At 39.2% G+C, this 24,237-nt stretch overlaps 1 protein-coding gene and 1 long non-coding RNA gene across 3 annotated transcripts in view; one reads left to right on the top strand and one right to left on the bottom strand.

Annotated features, from left to right (window-relative positions):
* The window catches only part of LOC132125002 (B-cell scaffold protein with ankyrin repeats-like), a 338,644-nt gene that overhangs the window by 169,959 nt on the left and 144,448 nt on the right, over positions 1-24,237 (top strand). The window lies entirely within an intron of this gene.
* The window catches only part of LOC132125033 (uncharacterized), a 357,141-nt gene continuing 352,218 nt past the window's right edge, over positions 19,315-24,237 (bottom strand). The window contains exon 3 of the long non-coding RNA XR_009426836.1: positions 19,315-19,371. This is a non-coding gene — a long non-coding RNA (uncharacterized LOC132125033). The remainder of the gene's footprint in view (positions 19,372-24,237) is intronic.

Genomic DNA, 24,237 nt, shown 5'->3' with positions numbered 1-24,237 from the left:
TGCTGGCTGAAAACATCCAGAATAATGTTAATGGCATGAAGAGGAAAACTGGAAAACACCAAGGCATGTCAATTCAGCAAGGGGAAATAACTGTAGCGTACGACCTTCTTTAATGCTGCTCTGAAATGAATTGTATTATGATATTTAAAAAAAAAAAAAAAACGTTGAAATTTAAATGGTAAAATACATGATTCTCACCAAGTTTTGTTAAAACATGAATCACGAGGGGGCAGCTAATGAATGCAGATAGTGCTTGCAATGAGCTATCTTACAACATTTACAAATGAGTTTATGAATCTGTAATAATTCATACAATGACAGGAAAATTTTGGTCAAGTGTTTTTATTGAGCTATTCACTATCATAGGCTGCATCCGAAAACTGAAAAATGCTGCCTTCGGAGGTCGCATTCCAAGGTAGGAAGGCTTCAAGGCACGTCCGAAATCAATGTCAGCTTCATTTCCTGTCTCCTGAGATGACTTCATCTGGGCGGTTTTTGAAGGCAGCATAGATGTATCCTTTGCTGCCTTTGATATCCCACAATCCTGTGCGTTCCGTTCTGTGACAGTTAAGCCAAAAGATAAAGATGGCGTCTGAAAGTTGCGGTCGGTGGTCAGTTTGTGTGCAAATGTATGTTTCTGAACAACGTTTTCCACTTATGTAATTTCTAGCGACAAATTCATATTGCAGTAATGAAATATCCACTTAGTTAGAACCAAAGCTCTATATTTTGATGTAGATCATTAAACCATTACTCCGCCTCAGAAGCCTGTCCTAATCTGTTTCATGAGGTGCCTTCGGGAAAAAATGCTGCCTGCAAAGTCATTGACTGATTAGACAGCAAGTCACCTGCCTAAGTTTTCAGATGCAGCCATAGTATTGTTTCTAAGCTGAAAAGCAGTTAATTGTGCTTCACTTATTACATCAGCTTTCTGCTCTGGTCATGAGATTCCAGATTCTATTCTAATGTGTGTTATTGTATAACTGGAATTTTATCATCTTTGTCCACTATTTCCCAGTCTCTACTGTAATGTCAGTGTCTACTAATCACTGAATTCACAGCGTTGCCGACATCACTTTCCCATTCTGATGACCGACTATTGATGTGATTACATGGGTACAAGTAATCAGTTTAACATGTTTACATGGCAGGATTTTAATTTAGTTCGGTTATAGAAGGTTATCCTACCTCTCAACAGATTACCATTTCGGTTTAGGCATTTTTATTCTGACGGAGGTGTTTCTATGGAGCATTTTCATTCATACTGGACACCATTCTAAGTTTCCGAAGGGTGCATGCTTCCCCTGCTGGACTACCACCCTCCATTATGCAACCTACAGCATTAGTGCATATTACATGTTCCTCATGCCGCAGCAAGGGGTCGTATGTATCACACCTTTGCTTAAAGGGGGGCTACAATGGTGTTTCATGGATTCAGAGTTGTTCAGTGTTAAAGAGATGGATTTTCATGCTAAACATGGCCAATTCGGATGAGTGGAGAAATCTTATTTCTGGGTGGTACAAGTTTCGGTAGTTTTTCGATGATGGATCTATGACGTAGACGATGGTGGAACTCCTTATGAGCATTTCTCTAGGGAAAGCACGCCCATGCACAACTCGACCAGAGGAGAGCGAGATCTCGCCCGTAAACATGCTTCATCAGGAAATCGTTGGCAGCGCTGCATAGGATTTGTTTGAGAATGTCTCCAAATAAGTGTGTTTTGGATGTGAGGGGAAAGTTTACCACGTTCAGCTTCTCAAAGAACCTAGCGTTACATGGACCGTGGATGCAGTTGCTTTTCTGGGGCAGCAATGGAGTGTAACAAGTGTTCTCGTCATTTCAGTGATTAATGTTTTATAAACAAGACCAGGTTTATGCTGGATTTGCACATCGTTTGCTATTAAAACATGGTAGAAGACCCCAGTCAGGTAAGTACAACTGCATCAGATTTCTGTCTTTTGTTGGAAATCAGCACATAAGTTAATATATGCTATGGAAACAACACAAATCAGTATTATAGCTCCGCCCACAGCATGCCTCCAGGAGCTTGGTTTTTCCAGAGAGAATCGGAAGCTGTATTTTTGTTTTGCAGATATGACCAGGCTGGGCACTTTTGGAGATGGGAATTCATACTGCTCTGTGGGTACTCGGGATTGGCATGAGATTTAAGCATTTTAAGAAACATGCTTGTTGCACATCCTCAGTTGCTTAACTTGGGGTGACGCTTCCCCCTTTGTGATTTTTACAGCATGGTAGATACATAAAATTGGATAATACTGCCATCATATCAGATGCTGCTAGGGGTGTATGCCTCCCCCATACAGTTCTCTCAAATATTTTGCATAAGCAGCTAAGCAACATTCTTGTTGTATGCTTCTCTCCGAGTGTAGGTGATGCTTCCCCCATAAATATAGTATCAAGCAACATTTCTCATTGCTGGCTATTCAAATTGCATCAGTTGTGTTGGGGAGTTTTGGCATATGGTAGTTTTGGGGGTTTGTCTTGCTGCTCTCCCCACTCTGTCCAAGCATGGCTGCATGGACAGGCATGTGGAGTGTTGCCCAGAACATAACCATACCGCCAACACTAACTGTATGCAATTATAATTGTCATAAATATAGTTGACGGAAGTGGTCCTGATTGAAATCGAGCATCGCGTTAGTTCAGTCAGGCCACGTTAGTCACGCTTGCATCAGCTGACAGTCAGCTGTTCCTGACGTGAACCAATCCAGTCTTGACACCTATCACCTGCGGTCTATTTAAATTCCCTTTATTCAGTGTCTCTTCCATCGCATTGCTGCTTGCAATTAACTCCCTCCTCCAACCCCAACTCTACCAACTGAACCTGTAATCCGTTCTAACTTGTTCTTTCTTTACAGTGTCTTCATTGGAAGCAGTCTCTATGACATTTTGTTTACAACTCATGTAATTGTGAATTGTAATTGTATATGCTTATAATGGTTCTGTTCTGTACCCCAGGGGGGTTTGTCTTGCTGCTCTTCCCACTCTGTCCAAGCATGGCTGCATGGACAGGCGTGTGGAGTGTTGCCCAGAACATAATTATAATTGCATACAGTTAGTGTTGGCGGTATGGTTGTCATAAATATACTTGACGGAAGTGGTCCTGATTGAACAAGCATTGCTGGAGAAGTTATATCATCCTTACTCCTAGACAAGGTGTCAGGTACGATATTACATTGCCCTTTCTGATACTTTACCTCAAAGTCAAAACTCTGGAGTCAAATGGTCCATTGTGTTAATCTGGAGGAAGGTTTTGGATGGTTGAAGACCCAAGATAAAGCTGCATGGTCGGTGATAACCTCAAAGTGTTGTCCTTCAAGGTAAGGTTTCCACTTTTCCACAGCCCAGATTACGGCGAGACACTCCTTTTCGGAGACTGAGTATGCTCTTTCAGCACCACATAGTAATCTGGATGCATATGCTACAACATTTTCCTCGCCTTCTCAACACGGCTCCGAGACCCACTTGACTAGCAACGGTCTGAACTCTGAATGGTCTGTAGAATTCTGGAGGAGAATACTGGAGCTTTGGTAAGTGATTGCTTTATGTCGTCAAAAGATTTCTGACACTCTTGAGACCAGACCCACATGGCGCCTTTTCATTTCAAGGCATGCAAAGGTGCAGCTCTCTCTGCGAAACCAGGGATGTATCGCTGATACCAATGTCTCACAATCTTAGTATGGCCAATGGCAGTAGTGCACACAGTTGGCCATTCTCTAAGGATTCCTTCCAATGAAACCTTATACTTATTAGTGGTATCAGCTGCTTGCACAAGTTGATGGATCAACTGGCTAGTACCTACGGTGTCTGGAGGAAGAGGTACAGCAAGGTAAAAGTTTAAGTGAGGTGGGCAACATGATTCTTTGTTAACAAATGGATGGACTTGATCTTTTTCATCTGAAGCTGTGGGTAGGATATACTGAGATCTAGAGAAATCCAAAATAATAATAATTATAATTATAACCTTTATTTCACCAGGAAAAAAAGCACATTGAGATTAGGAATCTCATTTACAAGAGAGTCCTGGCCAAGACTGACAGACACAGCACATTTGAGTGTAACAAATAACATCCAACAATACATACATATATATACACACACAAGCAAATCCATCAAATTTCAATATCAATACATAACTAGCTAAAACATCTACAACCTTCTCCAAATAATTTACAACTACTTTAAAATTGTCAAACTAAACCAGTTCCTTCAGTTTCAATGTGCTTTGCAAACAATTCCAGGCAGAGGGAGCAGCAAATTTAAATGTCTTTTTCCCCAACTCAGTATGTACCACTGGAACAGACAGTAAAAATATAACCTGTGACCGGAGGCTACAGCTACAAGCATACTTTTTACAGATGTATGTCCAAAGATAGGAAGGACATATACCCAGGATAGATTTATAAATAAAAACATGCCAGTGTTTTTGTCTTTGTATGGACAATGCAGACCAGCCAACCCGACCATACAACACACAATGATGAGTGAGGGTTTTAAGATTTGTTATGAACCTCAGTGCACCATGATAAACAGTGTCTAAAGCATGTAAACACTGTGAAAATGCATGCATATATATAACATTACCGCAGTCCAGTACAGACATAAAAGTGACTGCAACAAGCCTCTTTTTTGCCTCAAAGGAAAGACAGGATTTAATTCTGAAGTAAAAACCCAATTTCACTTTCAATCTTTTCACCAGTTGCTGAACATGAGGGCCAAAGGAGAGAGCGTCAGCAATTAAAATCCCCAGATACCTATACTGAGACACAAACTCAATTTCTGTACCTTGGGACATAGAAATAGGCAATAGATTATTATGGAAGATTATTATAATCCCAGAACAAATAAAAAAATACATTCCCAAAATGAGAGAAAATGTTAAATCAGCATCCTTCAACACATATAAGGTGACTAGGAACTTTTGTCCAAACACCTCACACTCCCAGTCCGAACATCCTAATGCAGTCTGAACTTGTCCATTTGCTAGTAAAAACATCTGACCTCCACTAGATTTCCACTTCTGCTTAGACTCCAAGTGCCTCCAACAGAATTCTTGGATCAAAGAAAATGTACTCCCAGTGTCATGCATGGCATGGAAATATCGGCCACGTAGAATAATAGGCAAGGTAAGCATCCTCATCTCTTGTTTACTGGGCTGGGTAAAAAATGGTTCAGACTTTATGGTATTAGTACTAGCCATTAATGTCCCTACTATATCTGAGACACAAAGCACAATACTGAAAGGCAAAGTCACGGATACTCTCTTGTACCCCATTTCCTTTCTCTCAGCAATCTTGCAGCTTCTGCCTCATAATCCTCAGTTAGGAACGACTTCAGAAAAAACTTATTTGAACTGATTCCAGGAACTTACATTTCTCCTCTTGGCTGCCAACCAGGTTTTTGCAGTTCCTTTTAACACAGAAGAGAGGGTAGCAAACAAATCTACCTCACAAAGAGGTCGTAGAGCTAAATATTCTTCACATTTCTCAATATAGGAAATGGGATCATCTTCACCAAAATGTTGAAACTCAATATCAACAGGAGGACGATGTGAAATGGATGCAGATGAAAATGGAGGATGGCTTCTTTGCCCACTGCATGTTTTGTTGGAGATATGAGAGACTGCAGGATTAGACTTGGGTTTAGATGCATTGGAACAGATGTTGAGTGTATACAAGCGTGGATTTTCTTGTCAATCTAGATATCGCGTCTAGCAAGACAATCAACCATCGATTTCCCCATATCATGTATGTCTAGCTCCAATGCCTTCTTGACCATCTCACATGCTCTTTCAACACAATAGGACATTTTATCCTCTCCAGCTCTGCATCTACCTTTTAATTGATCTCCAGTAACCCTCTCACTCACCTTTTGTACACAGTTTGTCAACTGCTCTTCCAGAGAAACGACTCTTCTCCTAAGATTTTCCACCATGTCTTGGTAATACATCTCAGTTTCTGGTGGAGGTGGAAAAGCAAGGTTGATATCATCATCGTCGACTTCACAGTTATCACTCTCTACCTCATGCTCTCCCTCAGAATCTATATAGAGGTCACTGGATGTAGTAATAAGTGCTCTCATCAGCTCTCTTCTGGTTACGAATGGACCAGCGGTGAAATCTGGATTAAACTCACTCTCACCTTCTATACCAGAACAGAGGTCAGCCACGGCAGTAGTGACTCTTTAACTGAACAACAACCTACAAATGCAAGTCCCTGTTCAGGCACGACTATGTAACTATCTCGTCTTTTATTTCATAGACTATAAGTTACAAAAAAAGGACTTCACTTTTGCCAATAGTTGTGTTCAAATTAATTAAGAGTCTCAATAAGGGAGTGAAAACACATAGTATGTATTGAAACTGAGTAATACCAATAACAATAAACACACTGATGAAACCCAAAACCACATTTCACATAACCAAGCTCAATCTGAAAACAAACAAATAAACATATCAAACTCAAAGTCAAATACACAAATAAAAGAAAATAAGCTAAATGAGGTATGGAAAGTGTAACTGCAGTATGAGAAAAGATATACAGTCTGTAATGCAAATCTTCTTATCTGAATGTTGAAGAAAGTCCTAGTCTTTGCAATGTCCCAGCAGGCAGTGAAGATATGCAATAACTTAAAATAAGTCCACTGTTGTAATCTGACACAGGTAGCGTATTCCAACACAGTTAACAAGTATAAATCATCACAACTCTCATCTTCTCCTCTAAAGCCCCATTACAGAGTCCTCTCTGAGCTTCTCTGCAAACATCTTTAACACAATATGTTCCAGCCTCATTCAACTCAAACTATCACCATACCTCCCTCTCTTTCCTTCTATGCTACCTCAACCTTAACTATTTCCTCTCTTTGTTGCCCTCTTGAGGCAGGGATGAACACTTTCATCCTTGTAACAGGGCAACTGTTACAGTGTATGTGGCTGCCATTGCAGCCCATCACAATGCAGTGGACGGCTGGTCCCTGGGGAGGCATGTCTTGATTGTTAGGTTCCTGAGGGGTGCCAGAAGCTTAAATCCTCCTGGGTCACCCCTGAAACCCTCCTGAGACCTCTCTATTGTTCTGGCTGGACTTCAATGGGGTCCCTTTGAGCCGCTGGATTCTTTAGAGCTCAAGTTCCTATCTCTCAAGACAATGCTCCTTATCACACTCATTTCCATCAAGAGGGTCGGTGACCTCCAAGCATTTTCGGTAAGTGAAGAGTGCCTTGTGTTTGGGTCTGCCTACTCTCACGTGTTTCTTGAGACCAGGTGGTGAACCTGCAAGCACTGCCCCTGGAGGAGGCAGATCCAGCCTTGACGTTGCTGTGTCCCGTAAGAGCGCTTTGCATATACGTGGACTGCATCCAGAGCTTCTGAAGCTCTGAGCATATCCTGGTCTGCTTTGGAGGTCAGCAGAATGGGAAGGCTGTCTCCAAGCTGAGGTTGGCCCACTGCATAGTGGATGCCATCACTTTTGCGTACCATTCCCAAGGCCTCATCTCTTGCAGACATCTGTCGAGCTGCGTGCGGGCCGACACCTAACACCTTTGCAAGGCTTTACAACCTTCGTGTAGAACCAGTTTCTTCTGTCACGGGAGGAGCCAACGACAGACACAGTGGGCTTGGCGTCAGGCCTCGGAGAGGCTTTTATTAACAGAAAATAAAACAAAGGAGGGGATAAACGTGGCACGGGATAAACACGGGGTCTGGTGTCCTCGTCATGCTGTGGGGGTTCGTGTGGGTTGAGCAGGGTTCATGGAAGAAGGGTCCAGGTAAGGGGCGGAGTCCGGCGGCCGCACGCGCTCCCCTCTTCGGTCCAGGGCGCGAGGGGCGGCAGCTTCTTCTAATGGCCGCAACCAGCTCGTTGGCTCTGTAAACGGGTGCGGTTCTGGCAGCTCAGGTCTCTGGTTGTGCGGGAGTCCCTCAACGCACTCTTCCTGGACAAACAAGGACACCAGTGTGCATGCACAGGGAAGAGACCGGTCTCCCGAGGAGAGGCGCGTTAAGCTTTTAAACAGCTGTGGTGTTGAGGCTCCATTCACATCAGGTATGCCCCATCACACGCCACCAGACCTGGCTTATCCAGCGCCCCTCCTGTCTCACACACCCACTCTTGTCGGGAGCCTGGTGAAGGGCGGCAATTTAGGACGGGGTGCCGATGATAATCAGTGAGGAGGCGGCTGCCTCGTCACATTCCCCCTCCCAAGTGACATCAGGATGCCGCCCACACGGGAGTGTTACCTTCCCTAACCAGGCTCCAAACAATCGGAGTGGGGATTCCTCTCCGGGCAGTCCTCCCTCTCACAGTGCACCGGAACAGGGATAGAGAAACCAGGTTTTAGTCCACAACCTCAACCTACCACAGGGTAAAATGACAATAATAGGGAAGTCACTTACCCCTTGTGTGGCTGGGAAGCTGTCTCCATCGTTCCTCCGTCCCAGTCCGGGTTTTCGCCAACTTCTGCGAGCAAGAGGGACTGACGCGGTGGTTATGAGGCTCCATTCACATCAGGTATGCACCATCACACGACGAAAGCCCTTGCACATCCAGCGCACCTCCTCTCTCACACACCCACTCCTGTCAGGAGCCTGGTGAAGGGCAGCGATTTAGGACGGGGTGCTGATGATAATCAGGGAGAAGGCAGCTGACTCGTCATGTGTCAGATAACAGGTAATTGGCGGGAAGGGCTGGCTCGGTATCACACTTGCTGCGCCATTCCCCCTAACACGGGGATGCAAGCACTTTTCTTCTCCCAGTAGAGTTCCTCCAGCACCCTTAGCGGTCAGACTTGGTGGAGCAGTCTACTGCCAGGCCCAGTACTGGTATTAGCATGCCTGGAATCCCGGTCAGCCCCTGTACTGGGCTAGGTGTCCATATGGCTTGATTCCTTATGCGTAATCCCATATGTGTATTCTTCCACGGTAAGGTTTCCCTCTTTGTAAACCAGTGTCTTCCCTTGACAGGCCAGCTCTGTCAGTCTCTTCTGGCAGCTGTTCCATCCCTACTCTAAGGTAGGACCTGCCTCAGAGATCCATTCCATATGTAGAACGTATGGGTCAAATGGGTCAGTTCATATCAGTATCTCCACATGTCACCTCCCTACGGGTAGGATGTGGTCTCCGTAGCAATCTTTCCGAAGGCTCGCTTCCCCATCTTTCTGCCAAGCTGAAAAAACAAATAGGAAAGATTTGAAGCAATCTTTCACTGAAGGTTGAAATCCCTTCCAAAAACTTTTTGTGGATGGAACAGCAGAACAGCCTTCTCCAGCAGCAATGTACTCAACCTTATGGTTCCCTTCGGTACCATATAACATCTCCGTTACCTCCATCAGGGAACGAGGGCTACGTACGTAACCGAGACGTTACTTGTAATGCGTTACCCCATACACTGTTAGAGGCTACCTTTGGATCATCAGTCTTGGGAGTTCTTCAAGTTTCGTTTGATGCGTAAAAATTCAGGTTAGGCTCAGTATGAGTTCCTTTAACAAAGCCTTGATAAAGCCTTTAACAAAGTAGTGGAACGCGATGGACTGTCTACCATACTGATGGATAAAGTTTGTATGGAACAGCTGATCAGGGGTGCTGTGCATTCAGATATGATGTTGCTTCAGATAGGGCTCTGTGAATGAAGAGAGCGCCCACCATCTTTTCTGAGTCTGTTGAAGGAGAATTTGAAAGTTTAGGAGCTGAGAAAACAAGTTTAACAGCTGCAGCAACAGTTGGCAGTTATGAGTCTCAGTCATAGTCAGCAGTCACCCCCGGTTCTTGAACAGCAAAATAAATCCTTTCAGTCTAAGACAGTTTTTGCATCATCTAGATTTAAAGTTGACCAGAAAAAAGAGGATTATTCTGTTACCGCTGTGGCAAAACAGCCATTTAGCCTCTGAGTGTCAAGGTCCTCCATAAACTGATCATGTGTTTCAGAAGCTGGTTTGTTCTCTGCGAAGGGAAGAGTGGAAAGCATGATGGAACAGGTGACCGTAAAAAGGATTCAGACTAAGTATGTTTCTCAAAAAGTGGAAGTGAAGTTCAATTACTTTTTATGTCAAACTCTCAGACAACAGCTCACAAGTGACCATTGTGTTTGAAAGCTGGTACTCCAAGAACATGATCGATGTGCCTATTCACACTTTAACCATCTGAGCTCTAAGGGGGTTTTGGGGGCCTGGAGAAGTTTTGACATGCCCTTTCTTTGTGTGTTTTTTTTTCAGTTGCTTATAAACATATACATGGCTAAAGTCTGAAAACACTGTATTCAGTACAAACTGGGCTACTATAATATATAAATAACACGTATGTACATGAGGGCATACGCTAGTGGGCGTCAACTATCATAAATATTATTGTGATTTACATAAAATGAGCATAATGAGCTGCATAATGAGCCTTTTAGTCAGGTGTGTGACTGAGAATGAAGAGTTACAAGAAAGAATGTGAGGACAAAATTAATGTATATATTTTTATGTTTGTAGTTTATTTAGAATATATTTAATTATCCCACAAAATAATTTGAGATTCACTTGCGAGTGCAGTTAAACAGTTAAGAACAATCAAAGCTGACGTTCAAATCTGAATTTTTAGAATCTTTAACTCCAGTCACACGATCCTTTAGAAATCCTTCTAATATTCTGATTTTCCACTAAAATATATATATATATATATATATATATATTATTATTATTATTATTATTAATGTTGAAAAGAGCTGACGATATTTTTTCAGGTTTTATTTATTTATTTATTTATTTTTGATAAATTGAAAGAACAGCATCGTTTATTGTATTAATCATTTTTATTTATCATCACGTGTGTGCTAATTAAAAGTTTTATTTTCTGTATACTGACTACAAGCTTTTGAATGGTACAGTGTACAGTATACTGTTACACTAAGTAATGATGCTGAAAATTTAGCTTTGATCACAGGAATAAATTAAATTGTAAAATATATTTAAATAGAAAGCAGTTATTTTAAATAGTACAACTATTTCACAATCTTACTGCTTTAAAAAACTGGTAATGACTGGTTTTGTGTCATGTTGAAATATATAAATCAACATCACATAACTAGCATTTCCAAAGTGTATATTGTTTATGTGCTCTCAAATAAATGAAATGATAAACTACATTATTAACATTATTTTGATTGTCACTGATACTGGTAGTACAGCAAAACATTTAGATGATGTGAATGAAACTTCATAATGTTTCACTTGATTATACATTTAGTCAGGAATTATAGTTTGGAAAAAGTCAAACTAGTAAAATGTGTACGTTATGTTTGTTTGTTTATTTTATTTATAAAGCACAATTTAATACAACAGCAGTTGCCAAAAGTGCTGTACAACCAACTTCAATCTAATGCCAATAATACATAAAACAAATAATACAAAAATATCATACATACACAATTAGTCCAAGTTCAAAATAAAACATGCCTCCAGACCTAATCGAGATTAAAAGCACGGGATAATAAATGAGATTTTAAGTGAGCTTTAAAAATAGATATTGATGGAGCCATTCTGACATGCAGAGGTAATATGTTCCACAGTTTAGGTGCAGCAACTGAGAAAGCACGATCATCCCTAAGTTTCAGTCTAGATCTGGGAATTGTTAAGAGCAGTTGATCAGAGGACCTAAGAGATCTAGCAAATTTGTGTCGTTTTAATAAGCCAGCAATGTATGTTGGAGCCAGGCCATTTAATGATTTGAAAACAAATAATAAAAGTTTGTATTCGATTCTGAAATGCACTGGCAACCACTCAAGTGACAATAAAATTGGTGTAATATGCTCATGCTTGTGTGTACTTGTCAGTAGTCTTGCGGCCGAGTTCTGGACTGCCTGCAAATGCAGCAGTGCTGTCTGACTGACTCCTACATAAAGAGAGTTACAATAGTCAAGCCGTCTCAAGATCATTATGTGAAAAATAATACAAGTATATATATATATATATATATATATATATATATATATATATATATATATATATATATATAAGCGCTTCGTTCTTTTTTCTGAGGAAATCCAAAACTCAAATCCTGAGGTAAACCTCAGCGCATCTTTTTGTGGTGAATTATGTCTTATTCCTCTCAGTTTGAAGCAAACAGTAAAATACAAATAAAAACCTTGAAGAACAGTCACTGCTTTGTTTTCTGTGGTATGGGCATATACACTCAGCACTTCACATGGAACATATACACTCAGCACTTCACATGGAATATCAATTATCAATATAAAGCGCGTGGGCATGGTCGCATTAGATATAATGGAGACGTGAAAGACTGGACATTGTGTTGTTTTCCTATAGATTACTTTATCCCAGAATATTTGTTCTCGGTAGCACTTGCTTGGTTTAAAAGTAGACATGTCAAGCTTTCTATAGATATATTTCTCCTGTCTCTTTGTTGAGTATTTGCTGAGTTACAGTTCATTTTAATGACGTGTTTCTAAATGAAGATCACCGCAGTGTCTTGTCGTTGTTATGTGTGTATACAAATAAAAGTAGAGCCTTTACAGATTTGATTGATTTATTGCTCTTATCTGTACGATCAAAACTGAAAGTGTAATTTAAGTTCTCTTCAGGGTTATCAGGAGAAGATGCCTCAAAATGCGTATACGCATGAATCGACTCCAGAGGGTTAATAGAAGTTTTGTCATGCCCTGACATTTGTGTTTTTTTTTCAGTTTCTTATAAATATCTAAATGGGTAAAGTCTAATATCACTGTAATCAGCACAAACTGGGTTATAATAATATGTGAGCAGCATGTATGTACATGATTGTATTTTTGCGGAAAAAAAAATATTATGCATGGTTAGTGAAAAACTAAAAATGTTAAATCACTTGAATAAGGCCATAAAACGCATACAGAACATTGGTTCCTGGGACTTTTGAGAACTGGAGCTTGTAGCCTAGAATTTTTCTTTCTAAATTATGTGAAAATCATCTTGTTTACTCGCTTACAGAAAATAATATATTTATTTAAATTTTCTAAGACACTTTTTGTTGGTAAAAGTCATATGTGAGTAGGCGCCAACTATCATGAATATCATTGTGATTTACACCTGAGAAGACAAAGGACTGCATAATGAGCTGCATAATGAGCATTTCAGTCACTGTGTCACTGAGGGGGAAGAGTTACAAGAAAGAATGTGAGGACAAAATAAATCTATATAACTTTATGTTTGTAGTTTATTTAGAATATATTTAATTATCCCACAACATAATTTAACCCTTGTGCATTGTTCAAATTCACTACCCTTTCGTTATGTTCGGGATGAAAACATCCACTCAATTAAACTACTGTAAAAATGTGTCCGATTCATATATATATATTTTTTTTTTTTTTGCATAATTCTGTTAATCAACTTCAGTCCTGATCAAAACTACCAAATGTTCTTAAAAAATCCAAGATTTTAACTCTTTAATTGCCAAGTTCATAAATGATGTCACTGATTTGGGGGGGGGGCACAAAATTACTTATTTTCAATATAAAAGTAATTGTGGCTGGATTTTTTTTTTACTTTTTATAACAGTCTTGGGCATGTCAAAGATTAGTAGCAACATTGGCTTTGATGCATTTTTAGTTTTTGTGCAGCATTAGATTTAGTTTTTTTCTCCCTAATTTGTTGTTCGTGGCTGTTTTTGTCCCATTGACTTCCATTATAACGACATTTTTTGATTGCTAAGCCATGACACCATATAATCATGCATTCTTGATTGTTTGGGGTTTTCCCTTTTGGGAAGAGTTAAAAATGTTTATTTTTACAGTTGATCACTAGGTGGGACCATTGACCCTTTAGATAGGCCTGTGCAAAAAAGGCTTAGTTTCTGGCTTGTATATGGAGTTATATGAAATATAACAGCAAATTATAGTGTTTGTGTGTGTGTGAGATTCTTGATTGTAGGTGGTTTTCCCTGTCGGGAAGAGGTAACATTTGTTATTTTTTTACAGTTGATCACTAGATGGGACCATTAACCCTTTAGATAGGCATGTGCAAAAAAAGCTTAGTTTCTGACTTGTATATGAAGCTATATGGAGTTTAACAACAATATAATATTTTGTGTTTGTATGTGTGTGTGTGTGAGAAATAGAGAGAGAGAGAGTGTGTGAGAGTGACCTTTGCGCACTTACCTTGATGTATTTGAGAAAATCAAAATGTACACCTCAGCTCTCAGAACTACATGGAGTAAACAAAAGTGTATTTATGCATCTGCTACCTTTTGATGGTGGTGATAAGTATACACTAAACGAAAGCAAAGTACGTGGATTTAAACACTTGCATGCCATCGTGCTGGTAAATAAAAAAATAACAAATGTTACCTCTTCCCAACAGGGAAAATCACCAACAATCAAGAATCTCACACACACAAACAATATAAATTTGCTGTTATACTCCATATACCTCCATATACAAGCCAGAAACTAAGCCTTTTTTTGCACAGGCCTATATAAAGGGTTAATGGTCCCAGAAGGGGTGCAGAAGGGGTGTTACAGGCTGGCCTGGAAGGTAAGGGGTTAACAGTGTCCAAACAAGGTGTAAGAGTGGAGCAGAAAGTATCAGTAGCACTGTTAGCATCCAAAGATGCAAACAGTTTAGGGGAAGGAAGTGAAGATGAAACCATTGCAGATAGCCGGGAGGGTGAAAGTGTACGTAGGTTACGTCAAAAGATGACATGTGGAGGGGTAAGTGATGTGTCAGGGACCATGTTGAGGTTAAGAGTGAGGAGGAAGTGATCTGACGTGTGCAGTGGAGTAACCAGAACATGATCAGTAGAGCAGTGTCGAGTATAAATAAGGTCCAATTGGTTGCCTGATTTGTGAGTAGCAGTAGTTGACACTCGTTTGAGATCAAAAGAGGCAAGCAGAGTGTGGAAATCAGCGTACAGAGGTTTATCTAGGTGGATTTTGAAATCTCCAGGCATAACTAGGGGGGTGCCATCCTCAGGAAAGGTTGAGAGCAACACATCTAATTCATCCAAAAAGTTACCCAGTGGTCCAGGGGGTCGATAGACAACTACAAAATGTATTTTAAGAGGGTAGGTCAAGTCAAGTCACCTTTATTTATATAGCGTCAAAGCAACTGAACAACATTAATTAGGAAAACAGTGTGTCAATAATGCAAAATGATAGTTAAAGACAGTTCATCATTGAATTCAGTGATGTCATCTCTGTTCAGTTAAATAGTGTCTGTGCATTTATTTGCAATCAAGTCAACGATATCGCTGTAGATGAAGTGTCCCCAACTAAGCAAGCCAGAGGCGACAGCGGCAAGGAACCGAAACTCCAGCGGTGACAGAATGGAGAAAAAAACTTGGGAGAAACCAGGCTCAGTTGGGGGGCCAGTTCTCCTCTGACCAGACGAAACCAGTAGTTCAATTCCAGGCTGCAGCAAAGTCAGATTGTGCAGAAGAATCATCTGTTTCCTGTGGTCTTGCCCTGGTGGTCCTCTGAGACAAGGTCTTTACAGGGGATATGTATCTGGGGCTCTAGTTGTTCTGGTCTCCGCTATCTTTCAGGGCAGTAGGGGTCCTTTCTAGGTGCTGATCCACCATCTGTTCTGGATACGTACTGGATCCGGGTGACTGCAGTGACCCTCTGATCTGGATACAGACTGGATCTGGTGGCTACGGTGACCTCGGAATAAGAGAGAAACAGACAAATATTAGCGTAGATGTCATTCTTCTAATGATGTAGCAAGTACATAGGGTGTTATGGGAAGTGTTCCCGGTTCCGGTTTACCTAATTAATGCAGCCTAAAAATCCTTTAATGGATTTGGACATTAAAAGCATTTTAGTATATTATGTGTAAGCCAGGTTAAAGAGATGGGTCTTTAATCTAGATTTAAACTGCAAGAGTGTGTCTGCCTCCCGAACAATGTTAGGTAGGTTATTCCAGAGTTTAGGTGAAAAATAGGAAAAGGATCTGCCGCCAGCAGTTGATTTTGATATTCTAGGTATTATCAAATTTTTGAGAACGTAGCGGACGTAGAGGATTATAATGTAAAAGGAGCTTATTCAAATACTGAGGTGCTAAACCATTCAGGGCTTTATAAGTAATAAGCAATATTTAAAAATCTATACGATGTTTGATAGGGAGCCAGTGCTGTGTTGACAGGACCGGGCTAATATGGTAACAGTAACTGAATGAGATTCAAAGGAGCTTTTGATACCCAAAATGGTAAAGGATTAAATTTCCAATCATAAGAGATGAGCAGACCAGTACCTCCACCTCTTCCAGGGAAACGGGGGGAGTGACAAAATGAGAAATTATTGGAGAGTACTGCAGGTGTAGCAGTGTCCTCTGGTTTGATCAGGGTCTTTGTTAGGGCCATGAGATTAAGCTTTGAATGACTAATAATAGAAGTAATGAAATCGGCTTTGTTCACAGCAGACTGGCAATTCCAGAGACCAATAGAAAAAGAAAGTAGTGTATTAGCAGATATAGGCAAAGTGTTGTTAAGATTGCGCTGCCTACATTGTGTGATGTGTGGTTTGCGAGTGGTAGTGATAGTAGGGATCTGGAAACACACAGAAAAGATTTGGTTATAAACAAAAAACAACTGAAACAGAAATTAAACAAGGAGAAAGAAAAAGAGATTAATCAAAACAATACTACCAGCTGGACTGTTCATAACTCCAGTGATATTGCCACCTTCTGCTGTTTAAGAAAGGAACATCAATGAACTGGTGCACAATGAACAATGCACAATGAACCTTCCAGAGATATTTCCATTCCTGCTGGAACAGTAATCGCCAATGTGTATCCAACAGACACCCTCACTACCAATTCCGGAGGCCAAAGCTCAACTGTAATTGATCCCCAGCTGTTTGACTTTGGTGACTCATCACTACTGAGGCCTCACATTCGGCTGCCAGATACCAAACCATTCAGAGAACATTCCAGACCCATCGCTCTTGTGCAATATCGATGTGTAACATCACACCAAAGAAATGCTTGCAGCTGGAATCATAAAGGAGTCAAGGAGTCTATATGCATCACCCATTGTGATTACACAGAATAAAAGTGGGGCAATAAGAACTCTTAATGCATTGACTATCCCAGATCAGTACACCACACCCAGGATATAGGATGCTCTGGACAGTTTGGCAGGTAGTAGGTGGTTTTCTGTGCTGGAGCTTCGTAGTGGATATTATCAAAAAACCTTGGCGAAAGAATATAAAGAGAAGACAGCCTTTCTTCCAGTTCGAACGCATTCCCCAAGGCATTACTGGAGTTCCGGCCACATTCCAGCGGCTGATGGAGAAAGCCATTTTTGATATGCACCTCCTACAAGTCATAGTTTACCTCAATGACATCACTGTGTTCAGACGCACGCTTGAAGAACATGAGAGGAGACTGTTAAAAGTACTGGATCGTCTGAAAAGAATGTGGTCTCAAAGAGCCAATTAACAAATTCCAGTTCTTTCAGTCTAAATTGGGTTTTGTAGGACACATTGTGTCGGCAATTAGAGTGTCACCAGATCTTGCAAAAATTGAAGCTGTGACACATTGGAAAATGCCAACTTATCTAATTTCCCTGAGATCTTTCCTTGGATTCTGTGGATTTTATTGGCCATTTATGAAAGGATTACACTGCTAAGTGGGACCTCTGATGGAACTTACCAAAGTTTACCCACCCACATCTGGACAAACTAAGAAACCCATAGATGGCCAGCAATACTTCATACATTTACTTGAAACGTAGCTCGAGGGGCACTTCATTGAAATTGTATAGGTGGTGCTATCGAGACATATTGCCACACCCATTTTGATGAATATACAAAGTTTCATGAGTTTTGTAACGTTTAGGCCCCCAAAAATGCGATTCACTTTAGAGAAGAAGAATATAGCTGCAGGCAGCGTCTGTCAGCCCAAGCCATCAAGTGCAAAAGCCACCCGGTGGCATCAGGAAAACGCTATACAGTGGGCATATGCATTTACAGTAACCCTCTGTCAGTCTAATTTTAACCTGATTAACTGCACCTGGATGCCAGCGCACTGAACGTTTTTGTTTGCGTGTGTCGATTTTTATGAATAGATTAAATGAAAAGGGACATAATTAATGTTTTTTTTTATTATTATTAATTATTTATTATTTCATATAGAAATATATGAAATCAGTCCTAAAGCAATCCAAAAAAAAGGGTCGAAACTCATCTGTCTGAGTTTATATTTCAAATCTGAAGAAGATACCATGAAAACCATTTTTTTGTGACTATGTCTAGTATTCACCCAAACAGCTTTTATACTTAAGGTAGTCCACATAGGTTACCAATTGACACAGTAAATGTTTGGTTAGTTTTAGGGGTTGCACGACTACTTATTTCTTATTTAAAAATTACTCAAGTTACTCGACTAATCTTGGTTCATGCTACTGTAAATGGAAAGACATGAAATAGTTATTTTCAATAAAAGCTCATTAATTCACAGCCAAATGCAACAATTAAATATGTATATTGTCAAAACTTTATAATTATGACATTACATATTTAAATTGTCATGTAACAGCCAGTATTTGTATTTGTATCTGTATCAACCACAAAATTATTCGTATCTACAGTCGGATGAAATCTTTTTTTTTTCATAATTTATCACTGAACACGTATGCCGTGTTAATCTAAAAAAAAAAAAATAGTTATAATGCAAGCAGAGAGATGTCTTGACAAACATTTAGTGATTATTTAAACACGACTGAATTAATTCAGTGCATATATTTTCATTACGCAGAACTCTTTAAGTGAGTCTTTTTTTTTACTTCACTAAACAAATGTGTTTGTGCCACGCAAACCAGCAAAAGACAAAGATACAAACATGTAGACCAAATATAAAATGTATCTAAGTTGATTATTAGCCTACTCTTGAGAAAGAACTGGTTTGATTTTTGAAAGACTGAGATGCACAACGCGGCTGTTTGATTGGTGAGCACGCTGTGCTTATTCCATTCATTCGTATCATATTGTAGCCTAAGGTTTAAACCATTGCCTTTTAAATATATACAAATAATAGAATGTGGATGATGTATTATTATTGGTGATATAACGCTTACCAAGCTCTGATTTCTGAGAGATGCACAGAGAGGCAACAGCAATGTGGTGTTTGATTTGCGGTCTTTTTATAAAGTTTACATTCATTCACTTCACATTGTATTGCGTGACTTTAGAGGTCTGTGTATAATATTGTGCTGATCCCCTGGCTCAACTACAGCTGATGGTCATATAATTAGAATATCAACAAAAAGTTGATTTATTTTAGTAATTACATTCAAAAAATGAAACTTGTGTATTATATTCATTCATTTTAAACAGACTGATATATTTCAAATGTTTATTTCTTTTAATTTTATGTTTATAACTGACAACTAAGGTCAATCCCAAATTCAGTATCTCAGAAAATTAGAATATTGTGAAAATGTTCAATATTGAAGACACCTTGTGCCACACTCTAATCAGCTAATTAACTCAAAACACCTAAGCCTTTAAATGGTCTCTCAGTCTAGTTCTGTAGGCTACACAATCACGGGGAAGACTGCTGACTTGACAGTTGTCCAAAAGACGACCATTGACACCTTGCACAAGGAGGGCAAGACACAAAAGGTCATTGCAAAACAAGCTGGCTGTTCACAGAGCTCTGTGTCCAAGCACATTAATATAGAGGCGAAGGGAAGGAAAAGATGTGGTAGAAAAAAACTGTACAAGCAATAGAGATAACCGCACCCTGGAGAGGATTGTGAAACAAAACCCATTCAAAAATGTGGGGGAGATTCAAAAAGAGTGGACTGCAGCTGGAGTCAGTGCTTCAAGAACCACTACGCACAGACATATGCAAGACATAGGTTTCAGCTGTCGCATTCCTTATGTCAAGCCACTCTTGAACAACAGATTGCATCAGAAGCATCTAAAGACAAAAAGGACTGGACTGTTGCTGAGTGGTCAAAGTTATGTTCTCTGATGAAAGTAAATTTTGCATTTCCTTTGGATATCAGGGTCCCAGAGTCTGGAGGAAGAGAGGAGAGGCACACAATCCATGTTGCTTGAGGTCCAGTGTAAAGTTTCCACAGTCAGTGATGGATTGCGGTGCCATGTCATCTGCTGGTGTGGGTCCACTGTGTTTTCTGAGGTCCAAGGTCAACACAGCTGTATACCAGGAAGTTTTAGAGCACTTCATGCTTCCTGCTGCTGACCAACTTTATGGAGATGCAAATTTCATTTTCTTGACTTGGCACCCTGCACACAGTGCAAAAGTAGGGCTGCTCCGATCACGATCTGCCGATCGTTATGCGCATCTCGTCAGTAAAGCCGGTTCTCTAATCAGCGGTAAATTCCCTCAGGTGCGTGATTTCACATAGAGCAGCTGTTACTACACAGAGCCATTGTTAACTGAGAAGATGCGCAAATAAACGCACGTCGATTTGCGCATCTTCTCAGTTAACAATGGCTCTGTGTAGTAACAGCTGCTCTATGTGAAATCACGCACCTGAGGGAATTTAGCGCTGATTAGAGAACTGGCTTTACTAAAGAGATGCGCATTAACGATCGGCCGATCGTGATCGGTGCATCCCTATGCAAAAGCTACCAGTACCTGGTTTAAGGACCATGGTTTCCCTGTTCTTAATTGGCCAGCAAACTCGCCTGACCTTAACTCCATCGAAAATCTATGGGTTATTGTGAAGAGGAAGTTCGATATGTCAGACGAAACAATGCAGAAGAGCTGAAGGCCACTATCAGAGCAACCTGGGCTCTCATAACACCTGAGCAGTGCCGCAGACTGATCGACTCCATGCCACGCCGGATTGCTGTAGTAATTCAGGCAAAAGGAGCCCCAACTAAGTATTGAGTGCTGTACATGCTCATACTTTACATTTTCATACTTTTTATTTGGCCAAGATTTCTAAAAATCCATTCTTTGTATTGGTCTTAAGTTATATTCTAATTTTTTGAGATACTGAATTTGAAATATATCAGTCTGTGTGTAATGAATGAATATAATATACAAGTTTCACTTTTTGAATGGAATTAATGAAAGAAATAAACCTTTTGATGATATTCTAATTATATGACCAGCACCTGTATTATCTAGCAAACACCAGACTGTGCCAGCCTTAGCCAAATATTCAGGCAGAATAATACCTTGTTCGTTATTTGCTTCTGAAGCCATTATCCGTGCCATTCCGGTACACCCCTAATTACTACATTACATATTTAAATTTTACATGCAACGTAGATAAATTCATAGAAAGTAACAGCTACATGCAATATTGTAATCCTAAAATTCACGTAATACTTGCTAACTCTGCATGCCTTGTGGTTAATGCATGCTCGAGTAGTCGATTGTTTCCGACAGCGCCAACTAATGGTTGAAGTAGTCGATCACTCAACTAGTCTATGCAAGCCCTAGTTAGTTTCAACTATGACAGCATCCTTAAATGAGCAAATAACTCACTAAACTTAACTCTGCAAAAAATATACTCTAAGCAACAAGTGTAACAACAGAATTAAATCAATCACACACACACAACAGTACTCACACCACCCCATTGCAGGGCTGTGCAATGACCTCCCTGCAATGACCTCCCAGACCTCCCTGACTGCGGGTGTCGCTGTTGGACAGTGTTTTCTCTACTTCCTGCTGGCCTTGATGTAGCTAATCGTAGCTCCGTGTAGCTGTTTTTATTTCTCTAGAATCTTTATCTTACTATCACTCTCTGTTTTTTTAAATAATAAAATATAACTTCATTCCAGTGGTGGACAGTAACGGAGTAGCTTTACTTCGTTACTGTACTTAAGTAAATTTTTCAAGTATCTGTACTTTACTGAAGTAGTTTTATTTTGAGTAACTTTTACTTTTACTTCACTACATTCCAAAGCATAAAATCGTACTTTTTACTTCACTACATTCCATAAAACATATCGTTACTCCCTATAATATATCACTTGCTCCGACACGCAGAAGCGGTGTTTGATTCATCATGAACGAACTGAGTCTTTTCAAAGTAAACTTAAATCGGATCGCAAATTGCACCAAACGATTTGTTTACGAATTAGAATGATCCGATTGCAGCCTACTGTCTATGGATTGCAGCTGTTCTGGAGTCCACCACTCACTGATTCAAATGAACCGTTTAGTGCGAGTCTACAGAAGTAAGAACCGGGAGATCTTATGAGCGCGCGTGCGTCTGATGTTGCAAAAAGTAAGTTACTAATGTCGAAATTTTGGATTAATTATTGTAACTGAAAATCATATTTAGGTCAAAATTGTCAGTTGTTTGGGAACTAAATCCGTTGTAAAGAGTGATTTATTTAAGCCCAATGAAATGCTCGAGTGCAGACGATGCAGACACATCAATTTTATGTAAAAAAAAAACAAAATAAATAAAAAAACAAACATTAAAATTACACAGATTAAATACAATAACTCATGCACGTTCAAATTCCCCGCTCCCGTAATGTTAACAGTTTTATTAAAATGCTACCATCCCTATGTGACGTCTGTTTTTATATTGTTTATCAACAGTAACGTTTGGATTAACTAGACGAGTAGATAGACATGAATGTTTATTTATTATTATAACAATTATTCATGTTTATTTATATATATATATATATATATATATATAGATTACATCTGGGGAGAAAAGAAAGGATGTGATGTTCAGAACATGATAACTACAGTAATTATCAAAGAGATGCACCCTGTTTGAGGTTTGAGAAGGAAAAATTGCAGGGGCGTTGCCATCTTTTCAGAAGTGAGGCGGACAGAAATTATATATATATATATATATATATATATATATATATATATATATATATATATATATATATATATATATATATATATATATAGGCTATATATGTAGGCTATATAATATTTCTTTAATATATATAGCTTACCAATCAACAGTTTTTGAACAGTAATATTTTTTATGTTTTTAAAGAAGTATCTTCTGCTCACCAAGCCTGCATTTATTTGATCCAAAGTACAGCAAAAAACAGTAATATTGTGAAATATTATTTTAATGAATTTTAAAATGTAATTTATTCCTGTGATCAAAGCTGTATTTTCAGCATCATTACTCCAGTCTTTAGTGTCACATCCTTCAGAAATCATTCTAATTTGCTGATTCAATATTTATCAATATTTAAAACATGAGTATTTTTTTCAGTATTCTTTGATGAATATAAGGATCCAAAAATTAGCATTTATGTGAAATAAAAAGCTTTTGCAACATTGTACACTATATATCATTCAAAAGCTTACAGTCAATATAATTTTTGTTTTTTGGAAAATAAATTATAGAAATGAACACTTCTACTTAGCAAGGACTCTTTTTTGGTTTCAAGTCTCAGGCCGGCAACACCATGACTAAGGTTCTCTTGAGCAAGACACCAAACCCCCAACTGCTCCCCAGGCACCGCAGCATAAATGATGCCCACTGCTCCGGGTGTGTGTTCTCGGTGTGTGTTCACTGCTGTGTGTGTGCACTTTGGATGGGTTAAATGCAGAGCAAAAATTCTGAGTATGTGTCACCATACTTGGCTGTATGTCACGTTACTTCACTTTAAATTGATCAAAAGTGATGATAAAGACATAATTTTCTATTTCAGATTATTCCAGATTTCTATTTCAAAATAAATGCTGTTCTTCTGAACTTTCTATTCATCAAAGAAACCTTTTTTTATATTATTTCTGAAGGATTGTCTGACTGGAGTATTGATGCTTAAAATTCAGCTTTGAGATTTCAGCAAATTACATTTTGAAATATATCCAAATAAAAAATAAATGCAGGCTTGGTGAGCAGAGGATACTTCTTTAAAAACATAAAAAATATTACTGTTCAAAAACTGTTGATTGGTAGGCTATATAGATTAAAGAAATGTTATATAGCCTACATATATAGCCTATATATATATATATATATAACTTCTGTCCCCCTCACTTCTGAAAAGATGGCAACGCCCCTGGATTTTTTCCTTCTCAAACCTTGTCTGTGGTGTAAAAACACCCCTGGCCAAACAGGGTGCATCTCTTTGATAATTACTGTAGTTATCATGTTCTGAACATCACATCCTTTCTTTTCTCCCCAGATGTAATCTATATATATATATATATATATATATATATATATATATATATATATATATATATATATATATATATATATATATATATATATATATATATATAGGTGGTTGAATAAAAATATTTGGACATTATTTATTAAAATTAC

The sequence above is a fragment of the Carassius carassius genome, chromosome 3 (assembly GCF_963082965.1).
Source record: "Carassius carassius chromosome 3, fCarCar2.1, whole genome shotgun sequence".
NCBI classification, from domain to species: domain Eukaryota; kingdom Metazoa; phylum Chordata; class Actinopteri; order Cypriniformes; family Cyprinidae; genus Carassius; species Carassius carassius.
Note: the sequence above shows the minus strand (reverse complement) of the source record. Positions and strands in the feature narration are given on the sequence as shown.